Source organism: Suncus etruscus, chromosome 18 (assembly GCF_024139225.1).
Source record: "Suncus etruscus isolate mSunEtr1 chromosome 18, mSunEtr1.pri.cur, whole genome shotgun sequence".
Taxonomy (NCBI): domain Eukaryota; kingdom Metazoa; phylum Chordata; class Mammalia; order Eulipotyphla; family Soricidae; genus Suncus; species Suncus etruscus.
Genome location: NC_064865.1, coordinates 40,321,225 through 40,338,836, shown reverse-complemented (window position 1 = coordinate 40,338,836; position 17,612 = coordinate 40,321,225).

Sequence of the window (17,612 nt, the reverse complement as noted above, 5' to 3'; positions counted from 1 at the left end):
ACTGGGATTTGAACCAACCACCTTAGGTCCTGGATCGGCTGCTTGCAAGGCAAACGCCGCTGTGCTATCTCTCCGGGCCCCACATTCATATTTGTAATCAAGATGTTTAAATAAAGAAAAAAATAAAGAATAATCTTGATTTGAACCAAAAAAAATTGTCTGTCACCATAAGATCCCTGATGTCTTTTTTTTTGGGGGGGGGGCACACCCTGCGATGCTCAGGAATTAGTCCTGGCTATGCGCTCAGAAATCTCTCCTGGCTGGCTGGGGATCATACTGGAGATTGAACCTGGATCCATCCCAGGTCGTCTGTGGGCAAGGCAAACACCCTAAAACTGTGCTATCACTCCAGCCCTCCTGATGTTATCTTTATATTGTTCACACTGACTTTCTTTATGTAGCCCTCTTAAATTCTGGCAATGGCTCATTTTTATTTCTAGAATTTTATTATTTCTGGAATGTTAGGTAATGAAACCTAAGAGTACATAAACTGAGAATTGTGGTTTTTTTTTTCCTCAAGTATACGATAATCTGAAGATTCATTCAGATCACTTTTTAGAATTATTCTAGATTGTCTAGATTTTCTAAATTGTCTTTCTTTTGCTGAATAATAATATATATAATATAAATGCATAGTAGTTTAAAATATAGTTAACCACTGAAAGATATCTGAGTTTCCAGCTTGGCATTTTTATGGATAAAAGCTTCTATGAACACTCATGTGCAGGTAATTATGTGAACAAAAGTCTTCATTTTTCTTGGATAGATGCCCAGTAGTACCATTGCTGAGTCATGTGGTAATTGCATGTTTTGTGTTTTTAAGAAACTACCGATCTTGTTTCCCAGAATGACTGTATGTACTATTGTACATTCCCACCAGAGCTGTACAAGTGACCTAATTTCTCTGCATCCTTGGTAGCATTTGATATGGTCAACTTTTAAAATCTTAACTTTTCTGATATATATATGCAGTGATATTTTGGTGTGGTTTTGTTTATTTTTGGGATCACACCAGCAGTGCTCATGGGCTATTCCCAGTGGGGCTCTGGGGTCATTTGGTACCAAGAATCAAATTCAGGATTCCTTCTTGCAAAACTTGTACTCTGATTCTTTTAGCCATCTCTTCAGCCCCTTGGAATGGTCATAATTGTCAGTCCCTAGTAGCTAATGATATTAAATATATTTTCATGTGCTTTTGGTCATCTATAATAACCTCCTTGGCAAAATGCCTGTTCATGCTTTTTGTTTGCATTTTTATTGTGCTGCTGGTTTTGTTTTGTGGCCACACCTGGATAAATTCAGGGGCCACTTCTGGATCAGTGCTTGGACAACCCTCCAGTGCTGAATGCCAGACTCAGACCTCCCAGTCCATTGAGCTGTTTCTCTGATCCTGTTTGTGTTTTTAAACCATTTTCTAATTACAGTAATATCATACTGTGATTTTGCGGGAAGTCTTAATACAATCTTTTCAGTCTTATTTTGGATATGTGGTTTGCAAGTATTATTTGTTGTCTTTCTTTTCTTCTTTTCTTTCTTCCTTCCTTTCTTTCTTCTTCCTTCCTTCCTTTCTTTTTCTTTCTTTCTTTCCTTCCTTTCTTTTTCTTTCTTTCTTTTTTCCTTCCTTCCTTCTTTTTTCCTTCCTTCCTTCCTTCTTTTTTCCTTCCTTCCTTCCTTTTTCCTTCCTTCCTTCCTTCCTTCCTTCCTTCCTTCCTTCCTTCCTTCCTTCCTTCCTTCCTTCCTTCCTTCCTTCCTTCCTTCCTTCCTTCCTTCCTTTCTTTCTTTCTTTCTTTCTTTCTTTCTTTCTTTCTTTCTTTCTTCCTTCCTTCCTTCCTTCCTTCCTTCCTTCCTTCCTTCCTTCCTTCCTTCCTTCCTTTCTTTCTTTCTTTCTTTCTTTCTTTCTTTCTTTCTTTCTTTCTTTCTTTCTTTCTTTCTTTCTTTCTTTCTTTCTTTCTTATTTAATTTCTTTTTCTTTTTTTTTGTTGTTGTTTTGGGTCCATACCCAGTGGTGCTCAAGTCTTACTCCTGTCTCTTTACTCAGAGATCACTCCTGTTGGACTCAGTGCAAGGCAAGCGCCCTACCTTATGTACTCTCATCCCAAAACCCAAATATGGTCTTTTTTTTTAAGAACTAAATGTTTTTTGTTTGTTTAATTTTTGCTTTTTGGTTCACCCAGCAGTGACACTCAAGGGTTACTCCTGGTTCTGTGTTCAGAAATCACTTCTGGCAGTCTCAGGATCATATGGGATGCTGGGGAGCCCCAGGAGCTGGTGTGTAACACCCATCATTGCACCTAATAAAGACCTGTTGTTGGTAAAAACCAAAAACCAAAACCAAATTCAAGTCTTCAATTCAATAGAATTTACTTATCGCTTTTCTCTTTTATAAATCATCTTTGCCGAGAACTAGGACCCAATATTTTTTCCTATTTTTTCTAAACATTTTTGTAGTTTTGTACATTAACTAAAAATATGGGGGCCCGGAGAGATAGCACAGCGGCGTTTGCCTTGCAAGCAGCCGATCCAGGACCAAAGGTGGTTGGTTCGAATCCCGGTGTCCCATATGGTCCCCTGTGCCTGCCAGGAGCTATTTCTGAGCAGACAGCCAGGAGTATCCCCTGAGCACCACCAGGTGTGGCCCAAAAAACAAACAAACAAACAAAAAAAAAATATATATATATATGGAAACTATGTTGAGATAATTTCCATTTTCTTTTTAGTGACTTACACACATAAAGTATGCCTTTCTCATCCTTGACTTGACATAAAACTTTGTATAAAGTAAACTTATGCCAAGGTTCTTTTTTATTTTTTTTTCATTCTGTTTCTGTCTGTGTCCCTCTTTGTGGATAAATATTTAGTTTCTTTAGCACCATTTTTTGAAAAATGTTATCAGTAGGGCAATTTTGTGCAGGTCTGTTATTGAGTTCTCTGTTCCAGTACTTTGATCCATAAATGTATCTATTTCTGTCTGATTAGTGTCTAATCACACAGTCTGATTACTGTAGCTTTATAAAAATTTTTTTGAATTGGGTATATTTATATTTTCATTTTCTGTGTTTAAAAGAATTAAGATAACATTAAAATAAAGAAAAAACAAAGAAAATCAATTATAGGGCCGGAGAGATAGCATGGAGGTAAGGCGTTTGCCTTGCATGCAGAAGGACAGTGGTTCAAATCCCTGCATCCCATTTGGTACCCTGAGCCTGCCAGAAACGATTTCTAAGTGTAGGGCCAGGAGGAACCGTTGAGTGCTGACCCAAAAACCAAAAAAAATAAATTATAAACCAACCCCGACTTGAAGCAAATGTTGAGTTGACTAAAACAGCCAACACATAATATAATTACATTAAATAATAGAAGAGAAGATGCTAATAGTATATGAATAATATATGAAATATGAACAGAGAGACAAATTGGATCTCTTTGAAAGAGAATCAGTTATAAACTTTAGGAACAAAAATACAATATTTGAAAATATTTAAATATCTAAATATAACAGGCTAGAAATAACAAAGACAAACTTAAGGGCCCGGAGAGATAGCACAGTGACATTTGCCTTGCAAGCAGCTGATCCAGGACCAAAGGTGGTTGGTTCGAATCCCGGTGTCCCGTGCCTGCCAGGAGCTATTTCTGAGCAGACAGCCAGGAGTAACCCCTGAGCACCGCCCGGTGTGACCCAAAAACCAAAAAAAAAAAAAAAACCCCAAAAAAAAGACAAATTTAAAAATAAAGACTCTCCCCCACCCCAAATTAAATAGGGGCCAGAGGGATAGCACAGTGGAAGGACGTTTGCCTTGCACAGAGCCGACCCAGGACAGACCCAGGTTCCATTCCTGGCATTCCATATGGTCCCCGAGCATGCCATGAGTGATTTCTGAGCACAGAGCCAGGAGTAACTTGAGTGTCACTGGGTGTGACCCAAAAATCAAAAACCAACCTACCAAACAACAACAACAACAGATGTTAGATAGAGGTGATGGGATTCTTCTAGAAAGTTTTCTCTTAGAGCTTGTTACTTTGTTGGTTTTTGCTTATTTTTTATTGAGAGCCGGTGCTTTATAATGTTAGTAATAATGGTTTCTCATGCCCCTTATTCCTGTAACTATGGAGAATGAGCTTCGTTGTGAAACCACCATACAATTGTAAATTGTTGTCAGAGGCTGATGAGATGGTGCCTGCTGTTGATTAACCCCTGTCATTCCTTTCTTGCCTTCTGTTCCAGCCTCCTTGGCAAACCCCCAGGTCAAATTTTGCCCCCCTATTATCCTGCAGTATGGTTTCTTTCTTGTTGTATGTGTCTCTCTGTCCCCATCAGTCTGGCAGCTACAGAAAACTGTTCATGGAGGTTTCAGGTTCATTTTTGTGTAAATTAATTCAAGTTTTGGTATGAATTTGCTGTGAATATACTGGAAGTCATAGCAGGTTCTCTCTATTCAGTAGCCTAGACCTACTCTCTGATTGTTATTTTATTTCTTATTTTCTTTCCTTTGTTTTTTTGGGGGATCAGCCAGTGATGTTTAGGAGCCACAGCTAGAAGTGTTCAGAATATCATAAGCAATGCCAGCATTTAAATCGGTGTTGCAGTCACAAGCTCATGCTTGGCAAATGTCTTAACCATTGTACCATCTCTCTGGCCCCTCTGTTTTTAATTTTGAATCTAACATGCGTATCTCTGTTCTAAGTGGCACTGTTGTTGATTAACTTTATCATGACTAAGGATATATTTGCTTTTCTTTTTATTCTTTCACTTTATAATTTTCATTTGTTCAATTTTCCCACTTTCCCGCCCCCTTCTGACTACACATATATTCTAACCCCATTTACAGATTTTCTAATCAGTTGGTTTTTTTAGTTTTTTTAGTTTTGTTTTTGCATGTGTCCTTATATCTACTGGTTGGCAAACATATGTCTTAATTTGGTTTTGTTTTTATATTTTTGGTCGCCATGGAGATTTTTTTGCATTCATACTTAATAATGTTGAGTTTATTGGAATGATAAGAAGTTTCCTAAGCAATACAGGAAGTATTCAGTCTTACTCTAACTACCAGTTTTTTGTGATTTTTTAAAAATATTTTGGACTTGTGTTTTTAGATTTAATTTCTGTGACTAATACAATTCAATAACCAGAAATATGAAATGCTGTATCGCAGCACTTGCTCATCTGTTCAGTTCTCTCCCACGGGACATGACTAGCCTTAGTTTATATGTCTTTCCAGAATTTTATGTTTCTTGGCACCTTTGCAAAATTATGCCAACCCCTTTATCTTTTAATTAGAGGCATCCATCCTTCCCTTAGAAAGTTCACTTTCCCTTGGGATGTGAATTACTTTGTTTTACCTCATATTTCTGCATTTTTCTATAAAGTCAATTAGGGGAAGATGTTGTATTAACTGGATGCCATCCCATCTAGAATGCTATCTTGGGAATAAAGCATTGAAGTGAAATTCCTAGGTCAAAGTCTGTCCATGTTTACTGTGTGGGGTGACTCTCTCTCTCTCTCTCTCTCTCTCTCTCTCTATCTATCTATCTCTCTCTCTCTCTTTCCTCTCTCCTCTGTCTGTCAGTCTCTCCCTCTCTCATTCTCTCTCTTCTCCACAGCTTTATCTATAGACTGTGTGTGCAAGCACTTGGATTTTTGCCAGTGTGATAGGTGCAAAATAATCTCTTGGTGTAGTTTTAATTTAGATTTCTATCATTCCGAGGGAGTCTGAGCATTCTAGTGTTTAAAAGCCATTTCTATTGGTCTTTCCCTGGGAATTGACTAGCATAAGAACATATTAGTGTGTGGATACACTTGTCAAAGCTGAGAGAACTGTGCATTTAGTCTGTACATGTAACTTAAATTTCCATTATTATTTCTTGGGGGAAAAAATCTTTTCTCTAGTTAATAATTTTGTAAGTAAAATGGTTTGACTATATGGGTGGTCTCTTTCTGGACTGCACTATACTATTATTCTATTACTCCTTTTGTTTCTCTCATAGCCTTTCTAAAAATCATAGCATATTATGTTGATTCTCTTCCATTTGTTTTGTTTGTGGTGCTGGGGATCAAATCCAGGAACTCAGGGTGGAGAGATATCACAGATGTCTGTCTTGCAAGCAGCTGATCCAGGATGGATGGTGGTTCGAATCCTGGCATTTCATATGGTTCCTAGTGCCTGCCAGGAGTGATTTCTGAGTGCAGAGCCAAGAATAACCCTGAGTGCCATCGGTTGTGACTCAAAAAAAAACCCACCACCACTCCCCAAAAAATCCAGAAACTCACACATGCAAGGCAAGCAGTCTACCATTGAGTTTTACTAAGGCCCTTCTCTTGGCTTTTTTTTTTTTTTTTTTTTGAAAATGGGGAACTAATCACCCAGCAGTGGTCAGGAGTCACACCTGTCTCTGTGCTGGGGGCCACACTTGGAGGTGCTCAAGGACCATATGTGATGCCAGGATTCAAAAGAGTGTTGACCTTTTTGTACTCTCACTGCCACTGCATTTCCCCCATCTTCAGTTTTACAGTAAGCCCCAAGGCTGGCTGACTAATTCCTCCAAATTAAATTCCTTTCTCCAAGGTTATTTTGAGTATTCTTTGTCCTTTGCAGTTCTACATAGATTTTAGAGTCAGCTTGTTTATTTCCATAATAAAGCCTGCTTGTAATTTTGTGATTGGGATTGCACTGAGTCTATATATTTTTTGGGGGAGAGTAGCTTAACAACTGTGAGTTGGGGCCACAGTTATAGTACACTGGGGAGGGTATTTGTGTTGCATTCAGCTGACCTAGGTTCAATCCCCAGGCATCCCATTGGTCTCTTGTGCACTGCCAAGATTGAGCATCCTTGAGCACTCCTCATACAAAGAAAGAAAAAACAAACAGACAAACAAAAAAAGATGAATTGGCTTAAACAATTCCTTGTAAGACTGTGTATGTATGTATAGATACATGTATACATATACTTATATATATAAAAAAAGTCCAACTGATGAGGTGTTTGCCTTGCATGTGCCTGACCCAGATTCAATCCCTGTCACCATCTATTGTCCCCAAGCCCTACCAAGAATAATCCCTAAGCACCAAGCCAGGAATAAGCCTTGGGTGCCACCAGATATGGCCCCAAAACAAACCAAATCAAAGACAGAGAGTAGCTCTTTAGTTTGTTTAGGGGGCCACACCCTGAGGTGCTCAGAGGCTGCTCCTAGCTTACTGACAAGGAATCACAAAGGCATTGCTCAGGACCATAGTAGCAGGGATCAATCCAGGCCTCTCACATCCAGAGCATTTGTCTTTTGAGCTTTCTCCCCCACTCGACAGAATATGTGATTCCATATGTCTTTAATGCCACTCAGACATAATTCAGTACAGGAGTTTTGCACTTTTGTATTAAATTACCCCAAATTGTTTTCTATTTTTAGAAGATTTTTTCCCCCTTGCTGGAGATTCAAACAACAGAGCTGTCAGGTTCCCCTCATGGGTGGGGAGGGCGGCATTGGGGTTTGAATTTATAGCTTTGTCATTAGCAGGCAAATGGTTTAGTATTTTAAACCTCTCTAAACCATCTTCTAGGCCCTTGGAAAAATGGTTATGGGGGGAGTGTTTTTTAAAAAATATTAAAACTGGGGCCGGGCGGTGGCGCTGGAGGTAAGGTGCCTGCCTTGCCTGCGCTAGCCTAGGACGGACGGCGGTTCGATCCCCCGGTGTCCCATATGGTCCCCCAAGAAGCCAGGAGCAACTTCTGAGCGCATAGCCAGGAGTAACCCCTGAGCTTCACAGGGTGTGGCCCAAAAAAAAATTAAAACTATTATTTCTTGTTTTTGATTTTGTTTTCTGGGCCACATCCAGTTATGCTCAGGGATTACTCCTGGCTCTGCGCTCAGAAATCACTCCTGGCTTGGGGGACCAGACGGGACACTGGGGAATCATATTGAGGTCTGTGCTAGGTCAGTGCGTGCAAGGCAAACACCCTACCACCTACACCACTGCTCTGGCCCCCTAAAACTATTATTTTTATTTTGAATGAGATTGGCTTAAAAAAATAAGAGATTGGGACTGGCGAGATAGCATGGAGGTAGGGTGTTTGCCTTGCATGCAGAAAGAGGGTGGTTCGAATCCTGGCACCCATATATGGTCCCCCAAGCCTGCCAGGAGCGATTTCTGAGTGCCCAAAACAAAACAAAACAAAAAAATCACTGCTAGAGAAGTTCGGGAACCATATGTAGTGTCAGAGATTCAAACTGATGCCAGCCATGTGCAAGATAAGAGCTTTTAATCCCTGTACTATCTTTCCAGCCCAAAGAGTACATGGCTTGTATGCAGGAAACAAAGCACCACTGGGGTAAACCAAACACTTAAAAAAAATAATAATCATTTGGGGCCCAAGTAGTGGCGCAAGCAGTAAGGCATCTGCCTTGCATGTGCTAACCTAGGATGGACCATGGTTTGATCCATCGGCATCCCATATGATTCCCCAAGCAAGGAGCGATTTCTGAGTGCAGAGCCAGGAGTAACCCCTAAGCATAACTGGGTGTGGTCCAAAAACAATAACAACAATAAAAAAATATCATGATCATTTGATTTTATTTTGTTTTTTGTTTTTTTTTTTTGAGTCACACATTTTTGGTGCTGGGTCACTTCTAACAATGCTCTGGGGACAATATATGGTACACGAGATTAAACTGGATTGAACAATGTACAAGGCAAATACTCTACTCATTGTACTATCTCTGTAGCCCTCACTTAATATTTTATCTTGTTTTGTTGGTTTTTTTTTTTTTTGGGGGGGGGCACACCTAAAGGAGCTCAGGGCTTACTCCTGGCTCTGTGCTCAGAAGTTATTACTGGCAGTCTTGGGGGACCATATGGGATACAGGGGATCAAACCCAGGTTTGCCGTGTGCAAGACAAACACCAAACCCGCTGTGCTATCACTCCACCCATCACTCACTTGATTTTTTTGGTTTTGTTTTTGTGCCACACCCAGAGGCGCTCAGGCGTTACGCCTAGCTCTATGACCAGAAATTGTTCCTGGCGGGCTTGGGGACTATATGGGTTGCCAGGGATTCAACCCAGGTCAGTTCTAGATCAGCCACATGCAAGGCAAATGCCCTACTGCTGTGCTATCACTTTGGCCCCCTCGCTTGATATTTTAAATACCCTTCTCTTTCTGTTTGTCTTCTAGTTATTGTTAGCATAAAATAAAACTATTTATAGTCATATATTAATGTTGTATTCAATTGAATCTTATCATGCTGTGTAGTATCTTCCAGTTCTCACATTTTTGGGTGTCATGATAAATTTATACCTGTCTTTCCAATATTTTTATACTTCTGGTGATGGAGAAATAGTACAAAGGGTAAGGCACTTGCTGACCTGGGATTGATCCCTGGCAACACATATGGTCCTCCATGCACTGCCAGGAGTAAATCAGTTCAGTGCCAGGAAATTCCCTGACCACTGCTGTGTGTTGCCTACCCAAAAATAACACAACCAATTTTTTTATACTTAATGTTTAAAATATTTTTCTTATTGTATTGGAAAAATAAGTCTAACATAATATTCTACTACGATATTAATAGTAGCCGAGGCAATAGGCATCTTAGTCTTTTCTTGACTTAAAGGATGTCCTTTAGCCTAAAAATTTTAGTCTTTCATATCTGCACAGATTTAAAATTTTATATCTTTGGCGGGGGCTCACCTAGCAATGTTCTGGGGTTACACCTGGCTCTGCGCTCAGGAATTACTCCTGGAAGTGCTTGAACCTGGGTCAGCTGTGTGCAAGTTGGACACCCTCTCCCACTGTACTAAGGCTCCAGCCCCGGTATTTTATATCTTTAAGTAGATCTGGAAATATATCATAGCTACTTAATCCATAGCTTTATTCTCTTCTTAAGGGAGTCCCGTCATCAGCTCTCCTTTGTTATATCAATCATTTTTCTCTGAACTTGCACTTTCTGATTTGATCACACCTGATATGGCCATCCATTAGTTAAAACTAAATTCGGTTGAAAATTCAGTTCCAGAGTCACACTGCTAACTAACCATGTGTGTTACATGCTAACTAACCACCTGTGGTTACCAGTTACTATCCTAGACAGAACATTTATAGATCATTTTCATAACCATAGAGGATTCTATTGGACGGAGCCACACATTTTAATTTTTTTTTTTTTTTGGTTGTTGGGCCACATCCAGTGGCACTCAGGGGTTACTCCTGGCTCTCCACTCAGAAATCACTCCTGGCAGACTCTGGGACCATATGGGATGTCGAGGATCAAACTTAGGTTGGCCCGCATTGTAAGACAAACACTCTACTCACTGTGCTATTGCTCTTGCCCCTCACATTTTAATTCTTTTTTTTGTTTGTTTTGTTTTGTTTTGGGTTTTTTTTTGGGGGGGGGTTCACATTTGGCAGTGCTCTGGGGTTACTCCTGGCTCTATGCTCAGAAATCTCTCCTGGCAGGCTCGGGGAACTGGGATTTGAACCACCGACCTTCTGCATGCAAGGCAAATGCCTTACCTCCATGCTATCTCTCTGGCCCCACATTTTAATTCTTAATTTCCATTTCATTGTGTCTATTTTTCCCACTTCTATACTCAAAGTCCCTTACTGTGTTTTGTATCAGTTCTAGCCTCCCTTGTACTTTCATTAAGTCCTGTACTCAAAGATGGTTTATTCTTCTTTTACTACTTTTGTAACTTTAGCTGTTATCTTCCTTCTTTCTTTCTTTTTCTTTCTTTCTTTCTTTCTTTCTTTCTTTCTTTCTTTCTTTCTTTCTTTCTTTCTTTCTTTCTTTCTTTCTTTCTTTCTTTCTTTCTTTCTTTCTTTCTTCCTTTCTTTCTTTTTCTTTCCTTCTTTCCCTCTTTCTTTCTCTTTTTCTTTCTATATTTCCTTCCTTCCTTCTCTCTTCTTTCTCTTCTCTCTTCTTTCCTCTCTCTCCCCTCTTTCTTTTTTCTGTCTCAACTTTTTAGCTAGTAGTGCTAGGAAGCTACTTTTCACTTGGTTTGTTCCCAGCAGTGCTCAGGTATATAACCCAGGCATTCTGCATATCTGTGCCCTATGAACTATTTCCCTGGCCTGTCCTTTTCCTGTTTTCTTGCCAACTTAGCTTTGATTTTTTTACACTTTTGCCATGCGGCCTTTCTTCATAAAATGAAGGAACTACTTGTTTGCTTATAGTTTGGTAAGACTTCTCATCTCTTCCTTGTTTGGTTCTTCCACTTCTAACTCTTGCTATTTCTTCCCATCTTTTTTTCTTTTATAAAAAAAATGGGAGAATGAGGGGCCAGAGCGATAGCACAACAGTAGGGCATTTGTCTTGCATGCAGCTGATCCAGGACAGACCTTGGTTCAATCCTCCAGCGTCCCATATGGTCCCCCAAGCCAGGAGAGATTTCTGAGCGCATAGCCAGGAGTAACTCCTGAGCGTCACTGGGTGTGGCCCCCCCCAAGCCTCCTCCCCACCAAAATGAGAGAGTGGGTGCAACCTGGTAATGATCAGAGGTCACTTTTGACTTTGTGCTCAGGAATTACTCCTGGCAGGTTCAGACGACCAACTATGATGCTGGGACTTGAATCTGGGCCTGCTACACGCAAGATATGCACCTCAGCTGCTGTACTATCTCTCCAGTCTCCCTTCCCATCATTTTTTTTTAAATTATTTTTCATTTTGTAATGATGGTTTTCTGGTTACATTTTAATACTCTAAGAGCAAAGAGCTGTATTTTTCTGGCCAGGCCATGTACTGAACGTCCTTCATGGAAGGCATATGGACCTTTTCTAAGATTTGCTTCTTTAGGTCATTTCTTTCTTCCCCATTATCTTTATTGTGCCTCCACCCACACAGCTTCTGAACAGCCGGTTTTGCTTATAATTTTCAGCTCTTTCTGTTTTGTGGTGTGAAAAGGATGCGGTTGATGCTGAGTTCAGGGTGAGCTCAACCCACAGGAAATGTAATTTTACTCATCTTCTCTTTGAGTTGTGCCACCTCTGGCCTCTTTCTGTCTACTCAATTGTCCCCTATGCTATAAGTTGTTCTTGAGTTCCCCTGAATCTCCTCTGATGCTTTTGGTAGCTCCTATGCTTTTTTTAATATAAGGTCTAAAATATGTCTATTACTCATTCTAGCTGAAAATTGAGTTTTCTGGCTTTTAACCCACATACATATTGAGGTTTTAGTAAGATCTCTGTGAAAAGAGAGACATAAATTTTTGGCACAAGCCTCAATTTTTTTCTATATCAGCATTTATACATCCTCGCGGTCATTTTATAAAAGCATTCAGATATATCTACATGTTCGCTTATTTTTTTTTTAAATAAAGTACTCTCAGTACTTTTGACATTGTTTCAAGTATTCTAAATTGACTTGCTCTAGAGAACTCTATTTACCGTATTTGTTGTTCTTTGTTAGCTCCCTGATCCACTTTTCTCTTCAGTTGCTTTACAAGCCTTCTCTTGGTCTTTGGTTTCTGATTTTACTAAAGTATGGAGATGTATGATTCTTTACTTCTTTCTTTGTTTTTCTGGGGGTATTTTAGGGGAATGGTTTGAGCCACAGTTAATGGTGTTCAGGGGCTACTCTGGATTTATTGCTTAGGGATCACTCCAGGTGTTGCTTGTAGGACCCCAATATCCCAAGGATCAAACTCAGGTCTCATGTATGTAAAACCTGTGCTCAGCCTGAGGAACTATTTCCCTACCCTATGTGTGGTTATTTGTTAAGTTTCATACATACTCTACATTCTGAATCTGCAGGACTCTTTAGTTAGTTTTGTTTTGAGGGGTCACACCCAGGGGTGCTCAGGGGATACACCCAGCTCTACAGTCAGGAATCACTCCTGGTGAACTTGGGGACAATAGAACATTCTGGGAATTGAACCCAGGTGGCCATGTGCAAGGCAAATGGCCCACCTGCTGTACTGTAGCTCCAGCCCAAAGACTCTTCACTTTGGTCTAATTTGGATATTTCTCAGTAATTATTTTTTCAACTAATGTTTCTCTCTCTCTCTCTAGACTTTTTTATTCTCAAGTCCTGTGTCTAGCTAGATAAAGATTAGATGTTCACAATATATCCACCTTATCCCTTAAACTTGCTTTCAGAGTTCGGCAACTTCTTGTATCCCTATGCTCTGTTTTAAATGTCTTGTTGTTCACAGTATGACTTTGCTTTTTTATTTCTTAACATGTTTCATGAGCCAATGCCAAGTAAAAGATACCAAACACAAATATAGTGTAGAAATCTATATACATGACATTCTGTAAAAGGCAAAAATATCGACTGAAAGTCAGATAGATGGGGTCGAAGTGATAGCACAGTGGTAGGGCATTTGTCTTGCACATGGTTGACCGGGAATGGACTGGGTTCAATACCTGGCTCAATATGGTCCCCCGACCCTGTGACGAGTGATTTTTTGAGTGCAGAACAAGGAGTAACCCCTGAGTGCCACCAGGTGTGGCTCCAAACCCAAAAATAAATAAATGAATAAATAAATAAATAAATAAAATTCAGATAGAGGGCAGTAGGGGAGAGATAATGACTCAACAGGCTGACCATGCATGACTCCCAGGTTTGATACCTGGCACTCCACAGTCACTCAAGCACCACCACAAATAGTTCTCAACACACCTGAGGCCGCCCAAACTGAAAATTACATACATATAGTTCTGGATTTTAGGAACTTGTGATTGTCAGTATTTCATTTTTAAGCTCTTTTGAAGTATGACTGGTATAAAATAAACTGCCCAAGTATAAAGTATATATTTAAGAAATTTCACAAACTCATGAAACTAGTAATCAAGAAAATAAATATTTTCTTTGTGTGTGTGTGTGTGTGTGTGTTTGTGTGTGTTTGTGTAGTTTTTGGGTCACACCCGGCAGTGCTCAGGGGTTTATCCTGGCTCCAGGCTCAGAACTTGCTCCTGGCAGGCAAGGGGGACCATATGGGACACCGGGATTCAAACCGATGACCTCCTGCCTGAAAGGCAAACGCCTTACCTCCATGCTATCTCTCTGGCCCCGAAAATAAATATTTTCATCAAACCCCTAGAATTCTGGGCCCAGAGATATAGTACAACAGGTAAAGCACTTGACTTGTAAGCAGTTAACACATGTTCAATCCTGTGGTATTCCTGAGCACAGCCTGGAGTGATTTCTGACTGCAGAGCCAGGAGTTTTCTCCTAAGTACTGCTAGGTGTGGCCCAAAACCAGAAGACCAACCAGCAACAACACAAAAACACCTCCAAGAATTCAGTCAGATTACTGAAATTTCTTACTCTTATTCCCCTGCCTATCCCACCAGGAAATCAATGAGATGCAAGTAAAAGGATGCCATTGATGATATTTTGTTATTGTTTTGAATCACACCCAGCAGTGCTGGAGGACTAAGATTGCACTCAAGGCTTCGGAATGCAAGACTTATTTATACTCCAGGTTTTAGAGCCATCATCTGATTCCATCCTTTTTTATTTTCTGGCTTCTTTCATTTAGCATAATTTTAAAAAGATTTATCTATGTAGCATGCATTAATAGTTAATTTGGGGGCCAGAAAGATAGTATAGAAGTTAAGGCACTTACCTTACATGCAGTTGACCTTGGTTCAACCCCCAGAATAGCAGATGGTCCCCTGAGTCCCACCAGGAGTGATCTCTGAGTGCAGAGCTAGAAGTAAAGAAGGTGCCCTGAGCACCATCTGACTTGACTCCCAAACAAAATAAGTTTATTCTGATTACTCAGCTCCTTCCATTGTACGATCATACCAAAATTTGTCCAAACACCTATAAAAAGATGTTTTAGATAGTTTTTGCTAGGGGGAGATGGGGTTGAGGCTACACCCAGCTGTGCTCAGGGTTTACTTCTGGCTCTCTGCTCAGGGATCATTCTTGACAGAGTTCAGGGCACCATATACAGTACTGGAGACCAAACCCAGGTCTGCTATGTGCAAGGCAAGCACCTTATCCACTGTACTATCCTACCCACAAGCTCTGAGCTTTTTGGGTTTTTTGTTTGTTTGTTTTTGTTTGTTTTGGGGCCACACCTGGTGATGCCTCAGGGGTTACTCCAGGCTATGCACTCAGAAATCACTCCTGGCTTGGGGGACCATATGGGATGCTCGGGGATCGAACCGCAGTCAGTCGTAGGCTAGTGCATGCAACGCAGATGCTACCACTTGCGCCACCACTCTGGCCCTAATCTCTGAGCTTTTTGTTTTGTTTTGTTTTTTGTTTTTTTGGTCACACCCAGCAGCGCTCAGGGGTTACTCCTGGCTCCATGCTCAGAAATCGCTCCTGGCAGGCTCGGGGGACCATATGGGACGCCGGAATTCAAACCACCATCCTTCTGCATGAAAGGCAAACGCCTTACCTCCATGCTATCTCTCCGGCCCCTGATCAATGAGCTTTTAAGAATAAGTTTTCGGGGCTGGAGAGATAGCATGGAAGTAAGGCATTTGCCTTACATGCAGAAGGACGGTGGTTTGGATCCCAGCATCCCATGTGGTCCCCCAAGCCTGCCAGGAGCGATTTCTGAGCACAAAGCCAGGAGTAACCCCTGAGTGCTGGTGTGACCCCCCCCCAAAAAAAAAGTAAAGAAATAAGTTTTCACTCTCATTTATTTCCCTTCTCTGGTGTAAATTCCTAGGTTTAGAATTTGCTAAAATTATAGGATTAGATACAAAAATTATAGGATCAAAGTTCAAGTTTATGTTCAATTCACCCTCCCATTTCTCTATCCCTGTTGTCACAGTGTCTGGAGTTACATACTTGGTGTGAAACCCTCCAACTGACACCAGAAAAACCACAGCAGTACTGCCAGAAGGGTTTTGCTGTGTGATGGGGACAGAGCATACATGAAGAAAATGGCTTCATGCCAGCAAGGCAGTTGCTCTATCTTTGAGCCACATTCCCCCCATCCCAGTCACTTGAAAAAAATTTAAAGTACTTTATTGAGTTATAACTTAACCACCATAGCATGCATCTATTTTGTTGGTTTTAGAGGTAATGTTTTTGAACATTTGTGTTAGTCTTGCCTAGTAATCTTGGTCATTACATGAAACTTTGTAACTTCATGTAACATCAGTATATATATGCATGTGCAAAATAATTTTGTTGTTTTTTACCTTCTTTATTCTATTGAGGTACTGTAATTTACAATACTGTTAATGGGACTTTCTGCACACCTGTTCCAACACCACACCCACCACCAGGGAGCCTTTTCTTTCCTCCAGTCTCCCAAAGGCAAGCCCTCCCATGCTATGTCCCCCACCTAGAGTAAACTCAGTTCTGTGAATTCAGTTCTTTCCACTTCTATTGACTTGCCATTTGCTGCTTCATTACTGTGTATCTTTATTTCTCACATATCAGAGACCATTCTGTATCTGTCCCTTTCCTTTTGATTTGCTTCACTCTAGTTCCATCTACATTGCTGCAAAGGCACATTATCCTTTCTTACAACTGCATAGTAAATCTATGTATAGATTTAGCATGATTCCTTCCTTCCTTCCTTCCTTCCTTCCTTCCTTCCTTCCTTCCTTCCTTCCTTCCTTCCTTCCTTCCTTCCTTCCTTCCTTCCTTCCTTCCTTCCTTCCTTCCTTCCTTCTTTCTTTCCTTTCACCACACCAGCAGTGCTTAGGGATTACTCCTGGCTCTGAGCTCAGTAATCACTCCTGGCACGCTTAGGGGGAACCATATGGGATACTGGGGATTAAACCCAGGTAGGCCACATACAAGAAAATGTCCTACCTGCTATTCTATGGCTCCGTCCCCCTCCAAGTAATGTTTTTGTGTTTGGGAAGTTGATGCCAAAAAGTGGTATTTCTGGGTCATATTGGAAATCTAGTTTTACATTTTTTGGGGGGGGGGGGGAGCCACACCCGGTGTTGCTCAGGGGTTACTCCTGGCTGTCTGCTCAGAAATAGCTCCTGGCAGGCACAGGGGACCATATGGGACACCGGGATTCGAACCAACCACCTTTGGTCCTGGATCGGCTGCTTGCAAGGCAAACACTGCTGTGCTATCTCTCTGGGCCCTAGTTTTACATTTTTTTTTTTTTTTTTGGTTTTTGGGCCACACCCAGCGATGCTCAGGGGTTACTCCTGGCTATGTGCTCAGAAGTTGCTCCTGGCTTGGGGGACCATATGGGACACCGGGGGATCGAACCGCGGTCCGTCCAAGGCTAGCGCAGGCAAGGCAGGCACCTTACCTTTAGCGCCACCGCCCGGCCCTAGTTTTACATTTTTGAGAAAACTCCATATTGCTTTTCACCAGATAATATTCTCACCACATCCTCTCTGATATTGATTATTTTCAGATCTTTTGGGGGGGATATTTTTGGCTGTGCTCAGTGATCATTCCTAGAAGTGCTCAGAATACGCTAAGCCAGGACCAAATCCAGAAAGTGCTTATGCACTGGACTTATCTCGCTGCCCCTCTATTTTTAGACCTTTTTGATATATACCATTTTCATTAGTGCTAGATATCTCAGTGTTATTTTGATTTGCATCTCCCTAATAATAAGCGATGAGCACTTTTTCACATGCTGATTTGCTATACATGTGTCTTCCTTGAGGAAATGCTTATCTCCTCTCGCCATTTTTTGTTTGTTTGTTTTGTTCCTGGACCATACCCAGTGATGCTCA